The sequence below is a fragment of the Choloepus didactylus genome, chromosome X (assembly GCF_015220235.1).
Source record: "Choloepus didactylus isolate mChoDid1 chromosome X, mChoDid1.pri, whole genome shotgun sequence".
Classification (NCBI taxonomy): Eukaryota; Metazoa; Chordata; class Mammalia; order Pilosa; family Megalonychidae; genus Choloepus; species Choloepus didactylus.
The window spans coordinates 123,601,355-123,628,973 of NC_051334.1; the positions used below are offsets into that span (position 1 = coordinate 123,601,355).

General features: G+C 37.0%; 1 protein-coding gene across 1 annotated transcript in view; it reads right to left on the bottom strand.

The window, feature by feature from the left end:
• LOC119522328 (basic proline-rich protein-like) overlaps positions 1–27,619 on the bottom strand; it is a 75,189-nt gene that overhangs the window by 33,134 nt on the left and 14,436 nt on the right. The window contains exons 2-3 of the mRNA XM_037820871.1: positions 26,411–26,599; positions 22,010–22,153 (exon numbers count right to left, since the gene is read on the bottom strand). The gene's annotated coding sequence lies outside the window, so the exon portion shown is untranslated. The remainder of the gene's footprint in view (positions 1–22,009; positions 22,154–26,410; positions 26,600–27,619) is intronic.

Consider the following 27,619-nt stretch of genomic DNA (forward strand, 5'->3'; position numbering starts at 1 on the left):
GCCTCCCAACACAGCCCAGCAGCCCAGAACTGCCCTGGGGGGACGGCACTCACCTGTGACATAGCACAGTCATCCCTCAACAGAGGACCCGGGGTGCACAGCCTGGAAGAGGGGCCCACTTGCAAGTCTCAGGAGCCATACGCCAATACCAAAGACTTGTGGGTCAGTGGCAGAGACAAACTGTGGCAGGACTGAACTGAAGGATTAGACTATTGCAGCAGCTTTAAAACTCTAGGATCATCAGGGAGATTTGATTGTTAGGGCCACCCCCCCTCCCCGACTGCCAAGAAACACGCCCCACATACAGGGCAGGCAACACCAACTACACACGCAAGCTTGGTACACCAATTGGGCCCCACAAGACTCACTCCCCCACTCACCAAAAAGGCTAAGCAGGGGAGATCTGGCTTGTGGAGAACAGGTGGCTCGTGGACGCCACCTGCTGGTTAGTTAGAGAAAGTGTACTCCACGAAGCTGTAGATCTGATAAATTAGAGATAAGGACTTCAACTGGTCTACAAACCCTAAAAGAACCCTATCAAGTTCAGCAAATGCCACGAGGCCAAAAACAACAGAAAATTATAAAGCATATGAAAAAACCAGACGATATGGATAACCCAAGCCCAAGCACCCAAATCAAAAGATCAGAAGAGACACAGCACCTAGAGCAGCTACTCAAAGAACTAAAGATGAACAATGAGACCATAGTACGGGATATGAAGGAAATCAAGAAGACCCTAGAAGAGCATAAAGAAGACATTGCAAGACTAAATAAAAAAATGGATGATCTTATGGAAATTAAAGAAACTGTTGACCAAATTAAAAATATTCTGGACACTCATAGTACAAGACTAGAGGAAGTTGAACAACGAATCAGTGACCTGGAAGATGACAGAATGGAAAATGAAAGCATAAAAGAAAGAATGGGGAAAAAAATTGAAAAACTCGAAATGGACCTCAGGGATATGATAGATAATATGAAACGTCCGAATATAAGACTCATTGGTGTCCCAGAAGGGGAAGAAAAGGGTAAAGGTCTAGGAAGAGTATTCAAAGAAATTGTTGGGGAAAACTTCCCAAATCTTCTAAACAACATAAATACACAAATCATAAATGCTCAGCGAACTCCAAATAGAATAAATCCAAAAAAAACCCACTCCGAGACATATACTGATCACACTGTCAAACATAGAAGAGAAGGAGCAAGTTCTGAAAGCAGCAAGAGAAAAGCAATTCACCACATACAAAGGAAACAGCATAAGACTAAGTAGTGACTACTCAGCAGCCACCATGGAGGCCAGAAGGCAGTGGCACGATATATTTAAAATTCTGAGTGAGAGGAATTTCCAGCCAAGAATACTTTATCCAGCAAAGCTCTCCTTCAAATTTGAGGGAGAGCTTAAATTTTTCACAGACAAAGAAATGCTGAGAGAATTTGCTAACAAGAGACCTGCCCTACTGGAGATACTAAAAGGAGCCCTACAGACAGAGAAACAAAGACAGGACAGAGAGACTTGGAGAAAGGTTCAGTACTAAAGAGATTCGGTATGGGTACAATAAAGGATATTAATAGCGAGAGGGAAAAATATGGCAAACATAATCCAAAGGATAAGATGGCCGATTCAAGAAATGCCTTCACGGTTTTAACGTTGAATGTAAATGGATTAAACTCCCCAATTAAAAGATATAGATTCGCAGAATGGATAAAAAAAAATGAACCATCAATATGTTGCATACAAGAGACTCATCTTAGACACAGGGACACAAAGAAACTGAAAGTGAAAGGATGGAAAAAAATATTTCATGCAAGCTACAGCCAAAAGAAAGCAGGTGTAGCAATATTAATCTCAGATAAAATAGACTTCAAATGCAGGGATGTTTTGAGAGACAAAGAAGGCCACTACATACTAATAAAAGGGGCAATTCAGCAAGAAGAAATAACAATCGTAAATGTCTATGCACCCAATCAAGGTGCCACAAAATACATGAGAGAAACATTGGCAAAACTAAAGGAAGCAATTGATGTTTCCACAATAATTGTGGGAGACTTCAACACATCACTCTCTCCTATAGATAGATCAACCAGACAGAAGACCAATAAGGAAATTGAAAACCTAAACAATCTGATAAATGAATTAGATTTAACAGACATCTACAGGACATTACATCCCAAATCACCAGGATACACATACTTTTCTAGTGCTCACGGAACTTTCTCCAGAATAGATCATATGCTGGGACATAAAACAAGCCTCAATAAATTTAAAAAGATTGAAATTATTCAAAGCACATTCTCTGACCACAATGGAATACAATTAGAACTCAATAACCATCAGAGACTTAGAAAATTCACAAATACCTGGAGGTTAAACAACGCACTCCTAAACAATCAGTGGGTTAAAGAAGAAATAGCAAGAGAAATTGCTAAATATATAGAGACGAATGAAAATGAGAACACAACATACCAAAACCTATGGGATGCAGCAAAAGCAGTGCTAAGGGGGAAATTTATAGCACTAAACGCATATATTAAAAAGGAAGAAAGAGCCAAAATCAAAGAACTAATGGATCAACTGAAGAAGCTAGAAAATTAACAGCAAACCAATCCTAAACCAAGTACAAGAAAAGAAATAACAAGGATTAAAGCAGAAATAAATGACAAAGAGAACAAAAAAAACAATAGAAAGGATAAATATCACCAAAAGTAGGTTCTTTGAGAAGATCAACAAGATTGACAAGCCCCTAGCTAGACTGACAAAATCAAAAAGAGAGAAGACCCATATAAACAAAATAATGAATGAAAAAGGTGACATAACTGCAGATCCTGAAGAAATTAAAAAAAATTATAAGAGGATATTATGAACAACTGTATGGCAACAAACTGGATAATGTAGAAGAAATGGACAATTTCCTGGAAACATATGAACAACCTAGACTGACCAGAGAAGAAATAGAAGACCTCAACCAACCCATCACAAGCAAAGAGATCCAATCAGTCATCAAAAATCTTCCCACAAATAAATGCCCAGGGCCAGATGGCTTCACAGGGGAATTCTACCAAACTTTCCAGAAAGAACTGACACCAATCTTACTCAAACTCTTTCAAAACATTGAAAAAAATGGAACACTACCTAACTCATTTTATGAAGCTAACATCAATCTAATACCAAAACCAGGCAAAGATGCTACAAAAAAGGAAAACTACCGGCCAATCTCCCTAATGAATATAGATGCAAAAATCCTCAACAAAATACTTGCAAATCGAATCCAAAGACACTCAAGAAAAAGATACCATTTTCAATAGCAACTAAAAAAATCAAGTACCTAGGAATAAACTTAACCAAAGATGTAAAAGACCTATACAAAGAAAACTACATAACTCTACTAAAAGAAATAGAAGGGGACCTTAAAAGATGGAAAAATATTCCATGTTCATGGATAGGAAGGCTAAATGTCATTAAGATGTCAATTCTACCCAAACTCATCTACAGATTCAATGCAATCCCAATCAAAATTCCAACAACCTACTTTGCAGACTTGGAAAAGCTAGTTATCAAATTTATTTGGAAAGGGAAGATGCCTCGAATTGCTAAAGACACTCTAAAAAAGAAAAACGAAGTGGGAGGACTTACACTCCCTGACTTTGAAGCTTATTATAAAGCCACAGTTGCCAAAACAGCATGGTACTGGCACAAAGATAAGACATATAGATCAATGGAATCGAATTGAGAATTCAGAGATAGACCCTCAGATCTATGGCCGACTGATCTTTGATAAGGCCCCCAATGTCACCGAACTGAGCCATAATGGTCTTTTCAACAAATGGGGCTGGGAGAGTTGGATATCCATATCCAAAAGAATGAAAGAGGACCCCTACCTCACCCCCTACACAAAAATTAACTCAAAATGGACCAAAGATCTCAATATAAAAGAAAGTACCATAAAACTCCTAGAAGATAATGTAGGAAAACATCTTCAAGACCTTGTATTAGGAGGCCACTTCCTAGACTTTACACCCAAAGCACAAGCAACAAAAGAGAAAATAGATAAATGGGAACTCCTCAAGCTTAGAAGTTTCTGCACCTCAAAGGAATTTCTCAAAAAGGTAAAGAGGCAGCCAACTCAATGGGAAAAAATTTTTGGAAACCATGTATCTGACAAAAGACTGATATCTTGCATATACAAAGAAATCCTACAACTCAATGACAATAGTACAGACAGCCCAATTATAAAATGGGCAAAAGATATGAAAAGACAGTTCTCTGAAGTGGAAATACAAATGGCCAAGAAACACATGAAAAAATGTTCAGCTTCACTAGCTATTAGAGAGATGCAAATTAAGACCACAATGAGATACCATCTAACACCGGTTAGAATGGCTGCCATTAAACAAACAGGAAACTACAAATGCTGGAGGGGATGTGGAGAAATTGGAACTCTTATTCATTGTTGGTGGGACTGTATAATGGTTCAGCCACTCTGGAAGTCAGTCTGGCGGTTCCTTAGAAAACTAGATATAGAGCTACCATTCGATCCATCGATTGCACTTCTCGGTATATACCCGGAAGATCGGAAAGCAGTGACACGAACAGATATCTGCACGCCAATGTTCATAGCAGCATTATTCACAATTGCCAAGAGATGGAAACAACCCAAATGTCCTTCAACAGATGAGTGGATAAATAAAATGTGGTATATACACACGATGGAATACTACGCGGCAGTAAGAAGGAACGATCTGGTGAAACATATGACAACATGGATGAACCTTGAAGACATAATGCTGAGCGAAATAAGCCAGGCACAAAAAGAGAAATATTATATGCTACCACTAATGTGAACTTTGAAAAATGTAAAACAAATGGTTTATAATGTAGAATGTAGGGGAACTAGCAGTAGAGAGCAATTAAGGAAGGGGGAACAATAATCCAAGAAGAACAGATAAGCTATTTAACGTTCTGGGGATGCCCAGAAATGACTATGGTCTGTTAATTTCTGATGGATGTAGTAGGAACAAGTTCACTGAAATGTTGCTATATTATGTAACTTTCTTGGGGTAAAGTAGGAACATGTTGGAAGTTAAGCAGTTATCTTAGGTTAGTTGTCTTTTTCTTACTCCCTTGTTATGGTCTCTTTGAAATGTTCTTTTATTGTATGTTTGTTTTCTTTTTAACTTTTTTTTTCATACAGTTGATTTAAAAAAGAAGGGAAAGTTAAAAAAAAAAAAAAAAAGAAAAAAGACAAACAAGGAAAAAAAAAAAAAGATGTAGTGCCCCCTTGAGGAGCCTGTGGAGAATGCAGGGGTATTCGCCTACCCCACCTCCATGGTTGCTAACATGACCACAGACATAGGGGACTGGTGGTTTGATGGGTTGAGCCCTCTACCATAAGTTTTACCCTTGGGAAGACGGTTGCTGCAAAGGAGAGGCTAGGCCTCCCTGTATTTGTGCCTAAGAGTCTCCTCCTGAATGCCTCTTTGTTGCTCAGATGTGGCCCTCTCTCTCTGGCTAAGCCAACTTGAAAGGTGAAATCACTGCCCTCCCCCCTACGTGGGATCAGACACCCAGGGAAGTGAATCTCCCTGGCAACGTGGAATATGACTCCCGGGGAGGAATGTAGACCCGGCATCGTGGGATGGAGAACATCTTCTTGACCAAAAGGGGGATGTGAAAGGAAATGAAATAAGCTTCAGTGGCAGAGAGATTCCAAAACGAGCCGAGAGATCACTCTGGTGGGCACTCTTACGCACACTTTAGACAACCTTTTTTAGGTTCTAAAGAATTGGGGTAGCTGGTGGTGGATACCTGAAACTATTAAACTACAACCCAGAACCCATGAATCTCGAAGACAGTTGTATAAAAATGTAGCTTATGAGGGGTGACAGTGGGATTGGGAATGCCATAAGGACCAAACTCCACTTTGTCTAGTTTATGGATGGATGTGTAGAAAAGTAGGGGAAGCAAACAAACAGACAAAGGTACCCAGTGTTCTTTTTTACTTCAATTGCTCTTTTTCACTCTAATTATTATTCTTGTTATTTTTGTGTGTGTGCTAATGAAGGTGTCAGGGATTGATTTAGGTGATGAATGTACAACTATGTAATGGTACTGTAAACAATCGAAAGTACAATTTGTTTTGTATGACTGCGTGGTATGTGAATATATCTCAATAAAATGATGATAAAAAAAAAAAAAAAAAGGAATTAAGTTCTGACACCAGGCGGCGGGTGGGAAGGGGAGTTAATGCATAATGGGGTAGGGCTTCTGTTGGGGGAGGGGGTTTCTGGTAACAGATGGTAGTTAGTGATGGTAGCACAATATTGTGAATGTGATTAACTCCACTGAATGGTGTATCTGGGAGTAGGTGAGATGGTAAAGTTTATGCTGTGCATATTATTTTCAGTTAAAAAAAAAAACAACTACTAAAGAGACAATGACAATTAAATGCAATACATGATCCTGGATGGGATCTAATAATGGAGGCATAAAAGCTCAAAAGGACACTATTGGGGCATATGCAAAAATTGGAATATAGACTGCAAGCCTTATATCGATGAGTATATCAACTTCTTGAATTTGATAACTGTACTTAATGTGATTACATCAATGAATATCCTTGTTCTTAAGAATTGTACATGAAAGTACTGTGTGTTTAAGGAGCATGATATACACCACATACTCTCAAATGTTCAGAAAACTGACAGATGCCAGAAGGGAGGGAGGGAGGAAGGAAAATGTGGCATGGCAAAATGTTAAAACTGCTGGATCTGGGTATGGTGTGGGGATGTCTGTTGGAGTTTTCTGTATGGGTTTTAGGTTATTTTTGCAACTGTCCTATAAGTTTGAAATTATTTCTAGATAAAAAGTTTAAAAATAAAAAAAAAAACATCAAGGGTTAGAAGAAAATAGACAATGAATCCTTTAAAGAATGCTTTCATAAGTCATCCAGTGTATGTTATCCAGAAAAAGAGTTTCACAATATGTTATCAATGTTGATTTGGACAAGAAAGGACAAAAGTTAAACTTTGATATCTTTATCTATTTTCAAAGGTTATCCCTGAAGAAGCCATATATAGGTAAAAAGAAAAGCTATATATATATATATATATATATATATACACATACATATATATATATATATATTTATAGCACACAATCCTTTCCTGTATTCATTCCAAGTAATAGGCTTCAACTCATAACTATTCTTTTCTGCAAGAGGTTGGTTTTATTATCCTTGTATGTTATTTTCTGATGCTATCAGTGTAGTGGGTCATTATCCAAGAACTGGCTTATTTCTGGAAAATGTTATTAAATGTTGTGGAGGTATTGTTATTTCCATTAATATGCCAAAAGAAAGGATAAATGTACAAGTAAAAGGATAGTTCTGAGGAAACCAAGCTGAACCTTAGAAAAGGACAAAATTTGGTGCTAAAACTTTGAGCTATGGCTAACTTCTTAGGAGTTAGCCTGCTGCTCTTTACCTATACTTTAGTGCAGGAAACACAGCTAAGTAAGTGACATAAATGAGTAAAACAGGCTGGATAGTACACCCTATAATAAAAAAAAATAATAATGGCACAAGTGCAAAGTTAAAAAGTAGCAGAGTTCTGGTCAACCAAAATGACAGCATTAAGAAGCACCAGGTTGCTGTTCCTCCACAGAATCTTTTAACAACTTGGAATAACCAGCAGAACCATCTTCATCAGAACTCCAGAAAACAGTTAAATGGGTGCAGTAACTGGGCAAGTGTTGAATCAAGAATATGCACATTTAAAAAGCAGTAGGAGAGGCTCATGGCACCCTTATTGGCCACTTCCACAACCCCTATGCAGCACAGTATGAAGCCAGCCTGTGCTAACATTGTAGGTCTCTGGACCTATTCTGCAGGGAGCAGAGTAACCCCTATGCACAAACTGGGGTGCCTGTATGTCGATGCCAGTTCCTGCAGTAGCAGTCTGAAAGACTGAGCCGGGAAACTCATCTCTGACTCACCCTCCCAGAACTTGCCCTGCAGGCAGAGCAGCTTCTGGACAGCTAAAGCTTTGTAAGAAACAATTAAGTCAAAGCAGCCTGGGGCAAAGGATTGTTTCCTTTAAGTCATAATATAGAGCAGACAGGAGGGAGAAAGAAGTCTATTACATAGGGAGTGGAGGGATCATTCAAATTACTGTAAATGGGGAATTCCTAAGGCCACAAGCAAGTACAAGCCCAGGGCAAGACACAAGCTCAGAAGAGATGGGAGGACCCTGAACTTCACATGTGCCTCAGGCTGATCTTCTTGATTAAAGGGCTAAACTCTGAAGGAGAGCACAAGCTAACACAGAGCCAACTTGCAGACTGTGAAAGGTGTTTTTTGCATTAGTTTGTTTTTGTTAGCTCCTGGCACTCAAGGAAATCTGTAATATCACAAGCTGGATATAAAATTAAGGAACAGATACTTTAAGGATTAAATCCTAGAGTTAACACTTTAAAATATTTAGTGTGCAACAATTCTCACAAGACAAAGAAATGGGGAATGATACCCCAACAAGAAAAATATCCAGAAAGACTTAAAAAAAAAAAAATCAAATCCTCAATGTATGCAAGGAGCTAAAGAAAAACACAGAGAAAAACTAAAGGATATCAGAAAAACAATAAATGAACAGTAAGAGAATCTCAGTGAAGAAGGAGAACTTTTTTAAAGGAACCAAAGAGAAATACTAGAGTTGAAGACCACAATAATTAAAATGAAAAATTCCCTGTAGGGTTTCAACAGTAGATTGGAACTGGCAGAAGAAAGAATCAGTGAACTAGAAGACAAGAAAATTGAACTCATTCCGGTAGGGGAGCAGGAAGAAAAAAGAATGACAAAAGTGAACAGATCCTAAGAAAACTATGGGACATCATCAAGTGCATTATGGGAATGCCAGAAGAAGAAGAAATAGAGAAGAGGGCAGTAGGAATATTCAAGGAAATAATGTCAGAAAACTACTCAAATTTAATGGAAGACATTTATATGTACATTCAAGAAGTCCCATGAACTTCAAACAGGAAAAACTCAAAGGGACTCATGCCCAGACACACAGTAGTCAAAATGTCGAATTCCAGGGACAGTGAGAGAGTTCTGAAAGCTGCAAAAGTAAAGCAACATGTTATGCACAATGGAGTCCCAACTGAGTTAAGTTTAAGTGCCAACTTTTCATCAGAAACCATGATGACAAATCTATGGTTTTGGACATACAATTTATAAAATATAATATGTAACAAGTACAAGAAAAAGGTGGAGGATGGAGTGGTATAGGAAGAATGTATGTGTATGTTATTGAAATTGAGTTCGTATCAAATCAAATTTGATTTTTATAGAATTAGGATGTTAAATTTAAGACCCCTTGGAACCTCAGAGAAAATGTATGAAAAATTATACACAGGAAGAAATGAGAAGGGACTCAAAATGGTACACTGCAAAAAATTAAATCAATATGAAAGTGTCATTAATGGATGAATTGAGAGAGAAAAGGTATAAGACTTACAAAGACCAAATAGCAAAATGGCAAAAGAAAGGCCCGCCTTATCAGTAATTACTTTATGTGTACAAGTATTAAACTCTCCAGGAAAAAGAGAGAGTGACAGGATAGATAATAAAGCATGAACCAACTGTATGCTGTTTACAACAGACTCACCCTAAATTCATAGATACAAGTAGGTTGAAAATGAAAGGATGGAAAAAATATAAGTGCCATGAAAACAGTAACCAAAGGAGAGCTAAGGTATTTATACAAATATCATAGACATTTTATCATAGATAAAATAGACTTTAAGACAAAAGCTGTTATGAGGGGCAAAGAAGACCACTATATCCTGATGAAAGGGCCAATTCAACAAGATTTAACAATTATAAATATACACACACCTAATGGCTGAGCCTAAAATATTGGCAGATTTGAAGGGCATATTATGTGATAGTATATTAATAATAGGAGACTTCAGCATACCACTTTCAATAATGCATAGAACATCTAGACAGAAGATCAATAAGGAAATAGAAGACTTGAATGGTATCATAAACCAACGAGAGCTAACAGACATATCTAGGACACTTCACCCCACAGCAAAAGAATACACATTCTTCTCCAATGCACATGGATCATTCTCTAGGATAGAACATATGTTATGTTAGGTCACAAAACAAATATCAATAAGTTCAAAAATATTGAAATCATGCAGTGTATCTTTTCCAACAACAAGGGAATGAAGCTAGGAATCAATAACAAAGGAAAAAGTGGAAAATTCACAACTATGTGGTAAATAATCAGTGCACTCTTAAACAACCACCGTCTCAAAGAAGAAATCACAAGGTACAGTAAGAAATATATTGAGGCAAATGAAAACTAAAACACAATGTACCAAAACTTACGGGGTGCAGTGAAGACAGTTCTGAGAGGGAAATTTGTATCTCCAATGCTTACGTTATAAAAGAAGAAAGATCTCAAATCAGACTTAACCTTGAAACTAGAGGCACCAGAAAAATAATAGCAAATTTAACCCAAAGCAAACTGAAGGAATGAAAGAACAAAGATTAGGGTAGAGATATATGAAATAGAGCATTTTTTAAAAACAAAACAAAACAATAGAGAGAATCAATGAACCCAAAACTTGGCTCTTTGAAAAGATCAATAAATTGACAAACCTTTAGTTAGGCTGACAGAAAAAAAAAAAGGGAGAATGCAAATAGTTAAAATCAGAAATGAAAGGGCATTACTACCAACCTCATAGAAATAAAATGGATTTTAGCACGGCACTATGAACAACTGTATGCCAACAAATTAGACAGCTTAGATGACATGGGAAAATTCCTAGAAACATACAAAGTACCTATACTGACTCAAGAAGAATAGAAGGTCTCAACAGACCAAAATCATATAAAAAGATCGAATCACTAATCAAAATTCTTCCAAAAAACAAGTCCAGAATCAAATGGCTTCATTGCTGAATTTTACCAAATATACCAAGAAGAATTAACACTAATTCTGCTCAAACTCTTCCAAAATATTGAAGAGGAAGGAACACTACCTAACTCATTCTACGAAGTCAGCATCACCCTAACACCAAAGCCAAGCAAAAGTATCACAAGAAAAGAAAATTACAGACCCATATCCTTATGAATATAGATGCAAAAGAAAAACCTCAACAAAATATTAGCAAACCTAATATTAAACAACACATTAAAAGAATTATACAGCATGATCAAGTGGTATTTATCCTAGATAGTCAAGGGGTTCAATGTTAGAAAATCAATTCATGTATTCACGCCATTAGCAGAAAGAAGGGGGGTGGGGACAACACATAAATGGTCATCTCAGTGCAGAACAATCATTTGATGAAATTCAGCACTCCTTCATGATAAAACAGTTAGAAAACTAGAAATAGAAGGAAACTTCCTCAAAATCATAAAGGTCTTATATGAAAACCCCACTGCTAACATCAGACTCAATGGTAAAAGACTGAAAGCCTTCCCTCTAAGATCAGGGACAAGACAGGGATGCCCACTATCACCACTGTTATTCAACATAGGACTGGAAGTTCTAGCCAGAGCAATTAGGCAACAAAAATAAATGAATTGCATATAAATTTGAAAGGATGAAGTAAAACTTTCCCCTATATTCAGATGACATGATCCTATATATATATAAAAATCCTGAAAAATCCACAACAAAGCTACTGGAGCTAATAAACAAATTCAGCAAATGAGATCGACACTAAAAAATCTGTAATGTTTCCATACACTAGTATCAAACAATCTTAAGAGGAAATCAAGGGAAAAATCCATTTATAATAGAAATTTAAAAGAATTATATACCTAGGAATAATTTAATCAAGGATACAAAGGATTTTACACAGAAAACTACAAAACATTCCTAAAAGAAATAAAGAAGACCTAAGAAGTGGAAAGACATTACATGTTCATGGCCTGGAATATTTAAAATGTCAGTTCTACCTAAAGTGATTTACAGATTCAAAGCAATCCCAACCAAAAGTCCAAAAGCCTTCTTTCCAAAAATGAAAAGCCAATCATCAAATTTATATGAAAGGTAAGGAGCCCCAAATAACAACAACAACAAATAATCTTGAAAAAAAGAACAAAGTTGGAGGACTCACACTTCCTTATTTCAAAACTTATTTCAAAGCTATCTTATTTCAAAGATACTGGCACAAAGTCAGACATATAAACCAATGGAATTGAATTGGGAGTTCAGAAATTAACCCTCAGAGGTATGGCCAATTGTTTTTTGACAAGGGTGCCAAGTCCACTCAATTAGGAAAGAATAGTCTCTTCAACAAATGGTGCTTGGAAACCTGGATATACATATGGAAAAGTATGAGGGTGGACTCCCACCTCACACCATTTATAAAAATCAACGCAAAATGGATCAGACCTAAATATAAGAAAACTATAAAACTCCTGGAAGAATAAACAGGTTAGCATCTTTGGGACCTTGTTTTAGGCAATATGTTCTCAGACTTTACACCAAAAGCATGAGCAACAAAAGAAAAAGTAGATAAATGGGACCTCATAAAATTTTTTAAAAAAGCCTTTGTGTATCAAAGGACTTTATCATGGAAGTGAAAAGACAACCTAAAGAATGGGAGAAAATATTTGGAAACCACGTCCTATAAGAGTTTAATATCCAGAATATATTTTTTAAATCCTAAAACTTAACAACAAAAAGATGAACAACCCAATTAAAAAAATAGGCAAAAGACTTAAATAGACATTTCTCCAAAAAGAATATACAAATGTCCAAGAAGCACATTAAAAGATGCTCAACATCATAACCATTAGAGAAATGCAAATCAAAATCACAATTAGATATGATTTCCAACCTACCAGAATAGCCATTTTTTTTTTAAATGGAAAATTACAAGTGTTGCAGAAGATGTGAAGAAATAGGAACACTGATTCATTGTTGGTGGGTATGTAAAATCATGCAGCTATTGTGGAAAACAATTTCATATGGAATTACCATATCTGCATAGACCCACATCTAGGTATATACTCAAAAGAATTGAAAACAAGGACTTGATCATATATTTGTATACTGGCATTATTATTCACAATTGCTGACAGATAGAAGGACAGAAGTGTCCATCAACAGAGGAGTCGGTAAACAAAATGTGGTATATACATACAATGGAATATTCTTCCGTTGTAGAAAGGAATAAAGTTCTGATACATGTAGCAGCATGGATGAACCCTGAAGATATCATGCTGAGTGAAATAAACCAGATACAAAAGAACAAATATTTTATGATCTCACTGATACGAAATGTTTAGAAAAAGCAAATTCATAGAGCCAGAAACTAGAATACAGTTTACCAGGGGCGGGGGTGGGGTAGGAAAGGGGATTAATGCTCAATTGGTGCAGAGTTTTTGTTTTCAGTTGATGGAGAAGTTTTAGTAATGGATTGTGGTAATGGTAGCATAACACTGTAAATGTAATTAACACCTCTGAATTATATATTTGAATGTGGTTAAAATGGGAAATTTAGGTATATAAATATATATAACAGTAAAATTAAAAAGAAAACATGACTGTACAACAGAAACAATAAACCCTTTTGTAAACTATGGACTATAATTAATAGCGTAATTATGATAATATTTTTAATCAATTGTAGCAAAGTTACCACACCAATGCATATTGTTAATAATAGGGAAAACTGAGTGGTTAAGGAGGGTTATATGGAACTCTATTTTCTGCATGCTTTTTCTGTAAACCTACAACTTCTCTAATTAAAAAAAAAAAAAAAAAGTAACATATTCAGCCCCAGTGTTAAGCATAGAATTTGGAGTGGAAAGCCTATGGCAAGCTGGATGGTTCATGAAAAGTACACAGCTGTAATTAAACCCAAGTGAACTGCTTCTTCCATCTCTTTGGAAAGTCTTGGTCAAAATCCAGAGAAGGGTAAAGGTTGCAAGCAGCTAAAGGGAGAACAGAATGCAACTGAGATGCCTTTTGATACCTGGATAGAATTTCAGATGTGGGAAAACTTATCTACTTTTATTTTTTCCCTGTAGTCAGTGCAGTAACCTCAAAGGTTTCATTGGGTTGGGGAGTGATATCGAAGATTCAGCTTGGGAAAATAAATTATTATGTTAGATGATTTGAATTAAGGAAACCAGTACTGAGGCAATTACAATAGTCTACAGGAGCTGTCATGGGACTAGAAGTAGCACAGTTAACTTGTAAATGAGGGTCTGATGAGAGGTTGATGGAGTGGATGGATCCAGGATGTGGTTTAAGGTCCAAGAAGGTACAGATATTGAGCCAGACTCGGGAAAGATGTTGTTCCATTGATAAAACAGGACCATAAGAAAAGGAGCATGTTGCAAATGAAGATGCCGAGTTCATCCAACATTTACTGACGTATTTTGCATGGGCCATGCCTCCATGGGAATATCTCATCAGAGTCATCACCCACAGCTGGGTGGGGCACATTCCAAGCAAATCTAATCAGCACCAAAACATCTGCCCCACAAGACTACATCATAGATAATGGCATTTGGGGGACACAATACATTCAAACTGGCACAATCCATTAGTTCTTTGATTTTGGCTCTTTCTTCCTTTTTAATATATGCGTTTAGTGCTATAAATTTCCCCCTCAGTACTGCTTTTGCTGCATCCCATAGGTTTTGGTATGTTGTGTTCTCATTTTCATTCGTCTCTATATATTTAGCAATTTCTCTTGCTATTTCTTCTTTAACCCACTGATTGTTTAGGAGTGTGTTGTCTGACCTCCAGGTATTTGTGAATTTTCTAAGTCTCTGATGCTTATTGACTTCTAATTGTATTCCATTGTGGTCAGAGAATGTGCTTTGAATAATTTCAATCTTTCTGAATTTATTGAGGCTTGTTTTATGTCCCAGCATATGATCTATTCTGGAGAAAGTTCCGTGAGCACTAGAGAAGAATGTGTATCCTGGTGATTTGGGATGTAATGTTCTATATATGTCTGTTAAATCTAATTCATTTATCAGATTCTTTAGGTTTTCAGTTTCCTTATTGGTCTTTTGTCTGGTTGATCTATCTATAGGAGAGAGTGATGTGTTGAAGTCTCTCACAGTTATTGTGGAAACATCAATTGCTTCCTTTAGTTTTGCCAGTGTTTCTCTCATGTATTTTGTGGCACCTTGATTGGGTGCATAAACATTTATGATTGTTATTTCTTCCTGTTGAATTCCCCTTTTATTAGTATGTAGTGGCCTTTGTCTCTTTGCCTCACCTCCATGGTGGCTGCTGAGTAGTCACTACTTAGTCTTATGCTGTTTCCTTTGTATGTGGTGAATTGCTTTTCTCTTGCTGCTTTCAGAACTTGCTCCTTCTCTTCCGTGTTTGACAGTGTGATCAGAATATGTCTTGGAGTGGGTTTATTTGGATTTATTCTATTTGGAGTTCGCTGGGCATTTATGATTTGTGTATTTATGGTGTTTAGAAGATTTGGGAAGTTTTCCCCAACAATTTCTTTGAATACTCCTCCTAGACCTTTACCCTTTTCTTCCCCTTCTGGAACACCAATGAGTCTTATATATGGACACTTTATATTATCTATCGTATCCCTGAGGTCCATTTCGATTTTTTCGATTTTTTTCCCCATTCTTTCTTTTATGCTTTCATTTTCCATTCTGTCATCTTCCGGGTCACTGATTCGTTGTTCAACTTCCTCTAGTCTTGTACTATGAGTGTCCAGAATCTTTTTAATTTGGGCAACAGTTTCTTTAATTTCCATAAGATCATCTATTTTTTTTAATTTAGTCTTGCAATGTCTTCTTTATGCTCTTCTAGGGTCTTCTTCATAGCCTTTGTATCCCGTAGTATGGTCGCATTGTTCATCTTTAGTTCTTTGAGTAGCTGCTCTAGGTGCTGTGTCTCTTCTGGTCTTTTGATTTGGGTGCTTGGGCTTGGGTTATCCATATCGTCTGGTTTTTTCATATGCTTTAGAATTTTCTGTTGTTTTTGGCCTCTTGGCATTTGCTGAACTTGATAGGGTTCTTTTAGGATTTGTAGACCAATTGAAGTCCTTGTCTCTAATTTCTCAGATCTACAGCTTCGTGGAGTACACTTTCTCTAACTAACTAGCAGGTGGCGTCCACGAGCCACCTGTTCTCCACAAGCCAGTTCTCCCCTGCTTTGCCTTTGTGGTGAGTGGGGGAGTGAGTCTTGTGGGGTCCAATTGGCGTACCAAGCTTGCGTGTGTAGTTGGTGTTGCCCGCCCTGTATATGGGGCATGTGTCTGGGCAGTCAGGGAGGGGGGAGGTGGCTCTAACAATCAAATCTCCCTGGTGTTCCTGGAGTTTTAAAGCTGCTGCAATAGTCTAATCCTTCAGTTCAGTCCTGCCACAGTTTGTCTCTGTCACTGACCCACAAGTCCTTGGTTTTGGCGTATGGCTCCTGAGACTTGCGAATGGGTCCCTCTTCCAGGCGTGCACCCCCTGGTCCCCTGTTGAGGGATGACTGTGCTATGTCACAGGTGAGTGCCGTCCCCCAAGGGCAGTTCTGGCCTGCTGGGCTGTGTAGGGAGGCTCCCAGTCTGCTGAAATGATGGCTGAATGGGGCTTTGTTAATTCACACTGCTCCACCTTCCCAACTCTGGGACAACCAGCTGAGGGTGCAGGGAAGGCTAATGTCCACGCCCAGTTTTGTGGTGTGTGCCTGTTATTTGAAGCACTTCCGTCACACTGGGTTGTCTGGGGCAGCTCTGGGCTATGGGGCTGGCGATGGGCAGGAGTGTTTCCTGTCCACCAGGATGATGGCTGTGAGCGGACACCCCCCTTTTCTTGGGAAGTTGTGGTGTTTAGTGAATTTTCTCAGCCACTGGATTATTGCCTTTTGTCTCAGAGCTCTCTTAGTTCTGCTCTTGTCTTGACCTGCCCAAATTGCAAGTCTTTGAGGTTTTCTGTATTGGGCTTCTTAGAGTAATTGTTTCAGAAACAGAAAAAAAAAGGCAAAAAACAAAACAAAACAAAACAAAAACCCTCCTCACAGATCTAATGGGTTATTGAAATGCTAAGAGGCAAAGCAATTAGGGCCATTAAGGAAAGATCCAGGGGGCAGAGAGATCAGTTTTTCTTCAGGATTTGCATATGAGCCTCAGGGCCTGAGCTCTGCCCTTCCCCTTTCTATGTTCACCAGAACTCCAAAAATCCTCCGCTTTTATTTTGGAGTTTTTCTTTGCTGTTTTTTGCTATGCCTGTCTCCTCTCTGTTGGGCTGGCTGCTCTCAGATTCTCTGGTATCTGGTCTCAGTCTGTCTATGGTTGGAGTTTGGATCAGTAGAATGAGTTTTTGATAAGAGCTGCCACTGCAGTTCTCCCTTCTCCTTCCCGGAGCTGACAGCCCATCCTCCCAGGGGACTGAGCCTGGCAAGGAGGGGCGCGGGTCCCCTGGCCACAAAAACTTACAGATTTCGCTGATCTCAGCAGTTCAACATGTTCATGAGTGTTGTATGAAGTATGCCCAAAGTCAAAATTGCTCTGTGGTGTCCAGTCCAGGCAGTTCCTGGCTTTCTACCTACTTTCCTAGAAGAGTAACTAAAACATACAGCTCACCAATCTGCCATCTTGCCCCGCCTCCTTCAGCCTTGACTCTTGAAGACAATAACAATGTAGCTTACAATGGGTGACAGTGTGATTGCAAAAACCTTGTGGATTGCACTCCCTTTATCTAGTGTATGGATAGATGAGTAGAAAAATGGGGACAAAATCTAAATTAAAAATAGGGTGGGACTGGAGGGGATGATTTGGGTGTTCTTTTTTACTTTTATTTTTTATTCTTATTCTTTCTGGTGTAAGGAAAATGTTCAAAAATAAATTGGGATGGTGCATGCACAACTATATGATGGTACTATGAACAGTTCACTGTAACCATAGATGACTGTATGATATGTGAATATATCTCAATAAGACTGAATTTATTTAAAAAAAAAAAAATTCCAACAACCTACTTTGCAGATTTGGAAAAGCTAGTTATCAAATTTATTTGTAAAGGAAAGAGGCCTTGGATTGCCAAAAACATTCTAAAAAAGAAGAACGAAGTGGGAGGACTTATACTTCCTGACTTTAAAGCCTAATATAAAGCCACAGTGGTCAAAACAGAATGGTACTGGCACACAGAAAAGAGAGAGACCAGAGGCTATCACAATAGCAGAGAGAGACATAGCTCAACTCCACTGAAGCAGAAGGCGGGAGAGTTTCTAAGAACCAGGATGGGATGAGCTAATGGAAGACTACTCTTCCGATGGAGAGAGCTCAAGTAATGCGGTGTGTCCATTACATGATGTTATCTCCTGAGTTTTCTGTTCAGGCCTAGTGGAACATGTTCTACCTGGATCCTGTAAAGGCCAAGGTGAGGGAGGACAAGGGCTTACAGAGAAGGAGAAGTCTGCCTAAGTTAGTCAAGATAAAGAAAAGGTAAGGCAGTTTCGGACAGTAATATAATGGGTAGGGTATTTCTTAACATGTGCATTTTCCAGGGTCACAGGGTTCAGGTAAAATTCAACACTGTTAACGAAGTGGGAAGACTTACACTCCCTGACTTTGAAGCTTATTATAAAGCCACAGTTGCCAAAACAGCATGGTACTGGCACAAAGATAGACATATAGATCAATGGAATCGAATTGAGAATTCAGAGATAGACCCTCAGATCTATGGCCGACTGATCTTTGATAAGGCCCCCAAAGTCACCGAACTGAGTCATAATGGTCTTTTCAACAAATGGGGCTGGGAGAGTTGGATATCCATATCCAAAAGAATGAAAGAGGACCCCTACCTCACCCCCTACACAAAAATTAACTCAAAATGGACCAAAGATCTCAATATAAAAGAAAGTACCATAAAACTCCTAGAAGATAATGTAGGAAAACATCTTCAAGACCTTGTATTAGGCGGCCACTTCCTAGACTTTACACCCAAAGCACAAGCAACAAAAGAAAAAATAGATAAATGGGAACTCCTCAAGCTTAGAAGTTTCTGTACCTCAAAGGAATTTCTCAAAAAGGTAGAGGCAGCCAACTCAATGGGAAAAAATTTTTGGAAACCATGTATCTGACAAAAGACTGATATCTTGCATATACAAAGAAATCCTACAACTCAATGACAATAGTACAGACAGCCCAATTATAAAATGGGCAAAAGATATGAAAAGACAGTTCTCTGAAGAGGAAATACAAATGGCCAAGAAACACATGAAAAAATGTTCAGCTTCACTAGCTATTAGAGATGCAAATTAAGACCACAATGAGATACCATCTCACACCGATTAGAATGGCTGCCATTAAACAAACAGGAAACTACAAATGCTGGAGGGGATGTGGAGAAATTGGAACTCTCATTCATTGTTGGTGGGACTGTATAATGGTTCAGCCACTCTGGAAGTCAGTCTGGCAGTTCCTTAGAAAACTAGATATAGAGTTACCGTTCGATCCAGCGACTGCACTTCTCGGTATATACCCGGAAGGTCGGAAAGCAGTGACACGAACAGATATCTGCACGCCAATGTTCACAGCAGCATTATTCACAATTGCCAAGAGATGGAAACAACCCAAATGTCCTTCAACAGATGAGTGGATAAATAAAATGTGGTATATACACACGATGGAATACTACACGGCAGTAAGAAGGAACGATCTCGTGAAACATATGACAACACGGATGAACCCTAAAGACATAATACTGAGCAAAATAAGCCAGGCACAAAAAGAGAAATATTATATGCTACCACTAATGTGAACTTTGAAAAATGTAAAACAAATGGTTTATAATGTAGAATGTAGGGGAACTAGCCATAGAGAGCAATTAAGGAAGGGGGAACAATAATCCAAGAAGAACAGATAAGCTATCATGGGTAAATTTAACATTCTGGGAATGCCCAGGAATGACTATGGTCTGTTAATTTCTGATGGGTATAGTAGGAACAAGTTCACAGAAATGTTGCTATATTAGGTAACTTTCTTGGGGTAAAGTAGGAACAGGTGGGAAGTAAAGTAGTTATCTTTGGTTAACTGTCTTTTTCTTACTCCCTTGTTATGGTCTCTTTGAAATGTTCTTTTATTGTATGTTTTTTTAATTTTTTTTTTTGTTTTGTTTTTTTAATTTTTATTTTTTATTTTTCATACAGTTGATTTAAAAAAAAAAAGTTAAAAAAAAAAACAAGGAAAAAACTATGTAGAGCCCCCTTGAGGAGCCTGTGGAGAATGCAGGGGTTTTGGCCTACCCCACCTCGATGGTTGCTAACATGACCACAGACATAGGGGACTGGTGGTTTGATGGGTTGAGCCCTCTACCACAGGATTTACCATTGGGAAGACTGTTGCTGCAAAGGAGAGACTAGGCCTCCCTATAATTGTGCCTAAGAGCCTCCTCCCAAATGCCTCTTTGTTGCTCAGATGTGACCCTCTCTCTCTAGCTAAGACAACTTGAAAGGTGAAATCACTGCCCTCCCCCCTACGTGGGATCAGACACCCAGGGGAGTGAATCTCCCTGGCAATGTGGAATATGACTCCTGGGGAGGAATGTAGACCCGGCATCGTGGGATGGAGAACATCTTCTTGACCAAAAGGGGGATGTGAAATGAAATGAAATAAAGTTTCAGTGGCTGAGAGATTGCAAATGGAGTTGAGAGGTCACTCTGTTGGGCACTCTTAAGCACTATATAGATAACTCTTTTTAGGTTTTAATGAATTGGAATAGCTAGTAGTAAATACCTGAAACTATCAAACTACAACCCAGTAGCTTTGAATCTTGAAGACGACTGTATAACAATGTAGCTTACAAGGGGTGACCATGTGACTGTGAACGTCTTGTGGATCAGACTCCCCCTTATTCACTATATGGATGGATGAGTAGAAAAACAGGGGCAAAAAACTAAAAGAAAAATAGGGTGGGAGGGGAGGGACTATTTGGGTGTTCTTTTTTTACTCTTTTTTTTCCTTATTTTCACTATTTCTGGTACAAGGGAAATGATCAAAAAATAGATCGGGGTGCTGAATGAACAACTATGTGATGGTAATATGAACAATTGATTGTATACTTTGAATGACTGTATGGTGTGTGAATAAATCTTAATTAAAAAAAAAAAAGCTAACAATGACTACTGAGGTACCGTCAAAAAGGGTATAAAGCCTACATGAAAGGGCTCCTAATGACTAAAAATGGGACTTCACAAAGAGTAAAGGCAGCAATGGATTCTAACACATCAAAAATGTTCAAGTCTAAAAGTTCATTGCAAAAAAAACATCAATTGTTACCCCTGAATTACGCATTATTCTTAAAATTGGTAAAGGGAAAAAAAAAATCAAACATTTATCTGCTTTTCCTACATGAACTGTATATCAGGGTAACTACTTCATGAAGGACCAAATTCTTTATAGGAAAAATCCAATAAATGCAGGAAGAAAAATAAAATATCATTTCTCTCACGGTAAAGAGTGAAACTTCCGTCTCAGGAGACTAGGGATAGAGAGATTGTAACTTTCAGTACTGCGAGATTTTTTTTTTAACCATAAACTGCCTTTATTTGTAATTTTTTTTAATGAATTAACTTTTCTATTAAAATCATCACCATAATTAGCAAACTAATATTTTTAATCCTGTTTATCCATCACTACTTTCTGTCACTACTATGACAAAGCGGAAAAACCCTGTAACAAAGCACTTATAGTGTATGCCAGATAGCCTCTTTTTCCCCTAAAAGCAAGGTTCTAGTTCTCAATGACTGAGATTTTGCTTAAAAATCACATTGCCAAACACTAACAGAAGAGTAATATAAATTGTGCTTCTTAATCACTCCATCTGCATATCCTATAGGAAATAATGTCAAATTCAGACTCAAGAATTACTGAATCACACATACCAAACTGGTTTCAATTCCTAGTACAGAGAGAACAAGAGTGGGCATAAACTGTGAAAGCCCTCCAGAAAAGAAAAGTGTCAGAAAACTACAACACTCCTATAAATTAGCCAAATAAAATGCTCACCCATATTTTCCAAAGAGTGACACTGTTGTTCCTCCCACAGGCACTGCTTTTCCTGGTCCAAACACATCCCATATGGTCAGGGCCACCTGGGCATTCCTGGGCAGGTCAGGGTACTTCACGGGCAACTTGAGCCATTCATTCCAGCTATGAAAATGAAGTCAGTTTAATCACATACATACGACCTTCTTTCAAATTAACCAACCATACAAAGTTTGGCCAGAGAAAAATGCCCCCAAAAGATTAGGTTCAAGAAACAATGTCCCAATTGCTTGAATTTTTATATAATCAACTTTAATTTTAAATGGGGAACACATAAGAAAAATTTTTTTAAATAGAACACATGAAAAATAACATCAGTAAAACCTTTAATCAAGAAACTCAAACAATTTCACTAAGACACAAGGGAACATGTTAATGCCTAATAAACATCTGGAGAACATTTAAATATTAGAATTTTTTGAACCCAAATGAATTTTTTATTTTAATATTCTTGAAATCACAATTTTACACTATGAAGAGAGAAAATCAGAATTAGTCTTATTACCTTTAAAAAACTACTGATGTCCTATAATGTATAGCAGTGCATCAATAAAACAGGGAGAAAACAAACCTTACAAACAGAGGTCAAAGTAAACAACCTACAACCTTCACAACACAAAATTACCAGCATGCTCTAGACAGATATGCAACTTTTTTAATGTCAGGTTTTTCTGTACCTCAAGTCATTCCATCAGTATTGATAATACTTAGTTATTTGTGCTTTATGTTTTTAGAACATGTTTGCATGTATTATCTCACTAAGAAATGCTTGTTCTTAATATAGTAATGACAGCACATCTCGTTTTTGCCCTCCATTCATCTTGGAAAATTTTCTTCTGCGTTTAAAATTCACACTGGATTCACTTGATAATTACAATTCCCTTAAACAGCAGATGGCTTTTATAATCCCAAAGGAATACTATACAAGCAATATACACAGTAATACATGGCAGACACATTGAATAATTAGGGAAAAAAGCTGTTGTTTAGACAAAATTATTCTCAAAAGGGCTTATCCCAAACCATCTAAGTCAAATACATCTGCATCAGTAAAAAAAATTGAAGAGAATTCTCAAAAACTTAAATGACAAATCATTTTAGTATATATCTACTATATGAATTTAAGGACCTCCAGGAAAATTAGAGATGCATGCTATCAATTTCAAGGAAAATTCAAGAAGTCATTAAAACCTTTTCTTCTATGAAGTTCTTCAAAATATACATCGCGTGTATGCTTATGAAAGTCATTCTCCACTACAGATAAGCTTGAGTAACCAAATGAATACAATTACTACACACATGGTAGGCCAGGCTTAAAAGCAAAGACTAAGAACTGTCATTAATCACAATGAAGTTAATTAACACAGGCTAAAGAGGAAAATCAGTTACTATATTCAAAATGAACTGTGAAATTTCACATCTCTATATTCTGTCTTTAATGACACTGAGCCAATACATATGATATGACAAAACCAATCTGTGGCCTCAAACCTTTTACTATCCAACCCCAAGATCCTAACACCTCTTTATATCAAAGCAACTCCACTTTCATGTTTTCCACTCTGGGCTTCTAAAGAAGAGTTCTTTTCAAGAAAATGATTCTACAGATTAAAAAGTTTGGAAACGTCTCTAAATATTACAGAATGCATGGAAAGATCTAGCCGGGCATAACAAAGCTCTGTATTCTGAACACCATTTTGTTCTCTCCCTCCCCATGCATCATCCCTTCCTCTCCCACCCCCACCTCCATTAAACTCAATTCACCTGGCAACTTTCAAAACCTTGCAAGACTTTAAAGCCGGAATCTTGACATTACTGTGGCCCCCACCCCCCAACACCCTGCTCTGCCACAAACCCTTGTACTAACACCTCGGTCTGATTAATGCAATCAAAGTCTGACTTCCTAATTTTTAAATTACATTAAACTACTTTTATATGTGTCTCTCAAAAGCCACTTTAAATCCTTTATGGGAGAAGGTAGAATATCAATTTTTAAAATAAATTTAAGCTATTTGCCTACAGAATAATCTTCATATAGAAACTTGGAAATCTGCAGTAATCGTATCCTAAAACTGACAACTTTACCTTAAGTGTAATTAAAGAAAGTACAGGTTTTCTTCACTATGGAATCTCTTATTGTTGGACAGCATAGCTTAACACAGGATAGACTGGGATAAATTTTGGATGAATCAGTCTTTATTAGAACTAGCATTACTATCAGAAACTTAGAAACCAAACAGATGTCAATAATTTGGCATCTCATACTCATATTACACAAAAACACTTAACTGTTAATATTCAAATATACTTGTGGAAAATGCAAAAATATGGATGGCAAATAATTTTTTATAGTATAATTTCTTTTCCAAGTTTATAGTATATTTCTTTTAAGCAAATGTTTATAAAGAATGATGGATTTAACTCATACGTTTAAAGTTTGCCCTCACTCATCATAGGAAGCTTTTCTTCTGCTTTGATGAATTGGTAATAAATTCGAAATTTAAAAACTGAAGTGCGGAGTATAAAAAATCGACTACAAATGACTTCTCCTAATCTTAAAGAGTATCTTTTCATTAAAAGGGAAAAAAAAAAGCCTATCCATGTTACTGAGCCATTAACTTTGCTCAACGCTCAACATCAAGTATTTCTTCAACCTACTTTCTACACAGCTGTTCATGGCTTTTAAATTAAAAAAGAAAAAAAAGCCATTATCTTCCTCTAATTGTTTTACTTTATCTACTTTATTAAGAAGTATTACAATTTAAAAAATATAAACTAAAAATTTTCAAACATGTAATATTCTACATGCTTGCAAACATAATACATTTATAAGGCAAAGAGGAGTTGGCAAATGGGAGGAGGAGGAGGACATGAACCTCCCTGTAAATGGGAATTTGCTTTCTCTCTAATTTCCTTTTTACAGAGGCATGGAAAATACTAGACAATTTTCCTTACCAAGAAAAGTGGGATTCACCATACATATTGACTTTCTAGATCTAATTTTGTGGTTTGAAAACTTTTTTGGGAGTACAGGCCACTTCTAAATATCTAATTTGGGCTCCATCTCTGGGGAAAAGTTTAAGACATACAAAATTTTGCACACAATATCAGGGTTTTGTAGATTTCCTGATTCCAGTTTAAGGACCTATGATACAATTAAGCAATTTCTGTTCACTGTTTTAGATTTGATGATGGTGCCATAGATATGTTTAAAAAAGAGATGTGAAAATATAAATACGTCTAGAATTTGCTTCAAAATAATGGTGGGTATAGATAAAAGAAGGTAAGTGAGTAACTACTGAAGCTAGTTGATGGAAACAGGAAGTTTATTATATTATTCTTTCTACTTTCATAGGTTTGAAATTTTCCAGAATAAAAAGTATTAACTACATAAGTGTTTGTGTATATGAATGTGTGTCTGTATATCCATATCCCCAAAAAGACACTAAATTATACCATTAAAAAGTTGGTTTCAATGTGGCCAGAATGCCAAAACCAGACATCTACTTGCTCTGAAAAAAACCTTTTCCAGCACCGCTGAAACACAGCTGGCCCACATGGGACTGTACCTTCAACGGCAGAGCATGGCTGTCCTTTTAACCACACATTGTCCTGCATGAACACTGTGGGCATTAGCTCCTATTCTGAGGGGCACACACCTGTGTGTTCTACACTGAGTCTACCAGGGTGCTGAATAATAATACACGTGGATCAAACTTCAGAACTGTACCATATGTTCTAAGAAGTAATGTATCGAGAAGTTAAATTAAGGACCAGGAATACTTTTCTAAAACACATGAACTTCAAGTTTATTTACTCCACATCCTGACAATGTTTTGCTAACATCCCATGCTCAATAAACCATGAACCATAAAAAAAAATTAGTTTAATATTTAAAATGTATTAGATTATTAGACCATTACTACTAATAATAAATCTAATTTGTATAGATGACAAGAGATTTCATTCTAAAGATATGAGCTCCAAACGTCTGGTTGGACAATATTTCAGAGTGTCTAAAAGTGTTTATGTGTTCATGGGCAAAGAATAGTAGAAAATAAAAAATGATACAGTTGTGTTTTTGGTTTTGTTCATTTTGTAAATCAGTCAAGTACTTACCAAAATATTTCAATATACTGAATACAAACATAATTGTACTTTCATTTCAACTGCAGTTATGACACTAATATGTAAAATACTTTCTTCTGTCTGAAAAGGTTACTGTTCTAACAAACTATCCTATCAATGCTTAATTTCTTAATTAAGAAATTCCTCTGTAACCTTTACTAAATTATACTTGCAAAGTCTATAGAGAAATGAAAGAACAGACTGAAAGCCACCACATGCAAAAAAACAACTTACTTCCATCTTGTACTAAATGCCTTGTAGGATGTTCTCACTGGCAAAGCCAGAGGCTTCCCTTCTGCAAAAGCTTGGCAAGTAACATAAAGGTCAGAACAGGTGTCTTGATATAGTCCTGAAAACTTCAGCATTGGGTCTTCTAGGACAGCTTTATAACTCTTTTGTTCTCTCTTCCCTTCCAAACTTCCTCTGAAAGCACAAAAGATAATGTTATAGCTATACATTTTAAAATATATATATATACACACACACACACAGGCAAAATAAATCCTCAGTCAAGTATTGTGTCAAGGTAACCTGTTTCTTAAACAACATTTTCTGTATGTGCAAGCAAAGCAACTTTTACATCTAACTGCGGTCTCTTAAATCCTGACATCTAAAATCATTCCATTCTTCATCAACTTATTTCTGCAGTTTGGGCTTCTTAATTTTAAAGCCTGCCACCAACTCCTAGCCTACCTTCTAGAAGTCACCAGCTTTCCAGGACTTCATTTCATTTCATTTATTTCAAGTTGACCAGTTATTCACTTTTTCTTTCGACATTTACTCTCCTAGGCACAGGGCCCAGAAATGAAAGACAAGATAAACAAGATAGTGTAACAAAAAATGTTAAGTAGTTGCTTCTGGGGGAAAAAAACACTTATTTTTAACCAAATATTCTATTTTATTGTGTGCATATATTACCTGATCATTTTTTTTTAATTTAAAAATCAAGTGTTATAAGCTATAAAAGATATGCACAAGATACTTTAAAAGAGGTAGAAGCACTTCTTGAACATCAAGATTATGCCAGATACCGTGGAAGGCATTTTATATACTCTTTTCTACTTAATTTTCATCATATTTTCATTTTATAAACAAGGAAGCAAAGACTTAGATCAATCTCATCCAACGTCGCAAAATAACACACAGAATAACAGAGCTGATAATAAAAACCAGGGCACAGGAAGTGAACTCAATGTTCTTTCCACTGTATCAAAGAACATATCTACTTCTAGCATGGGGACAGTGGCTGAATATCCCAAACAGATGCTCAAAATGAGCCTGTACAATATATAGGAAATGGCAGCAAAAAAGGTAGGGAGTCATCCTAAAGGAAAAGAATAACATGTACAATGAAGCACAGGCAGGACAATGAGTCTGGAGAACTGCAAGTTGTTTGGTACGGCTAGCATATAAAGTGCACGTGGGGAAGCAGCTAGAGATAAG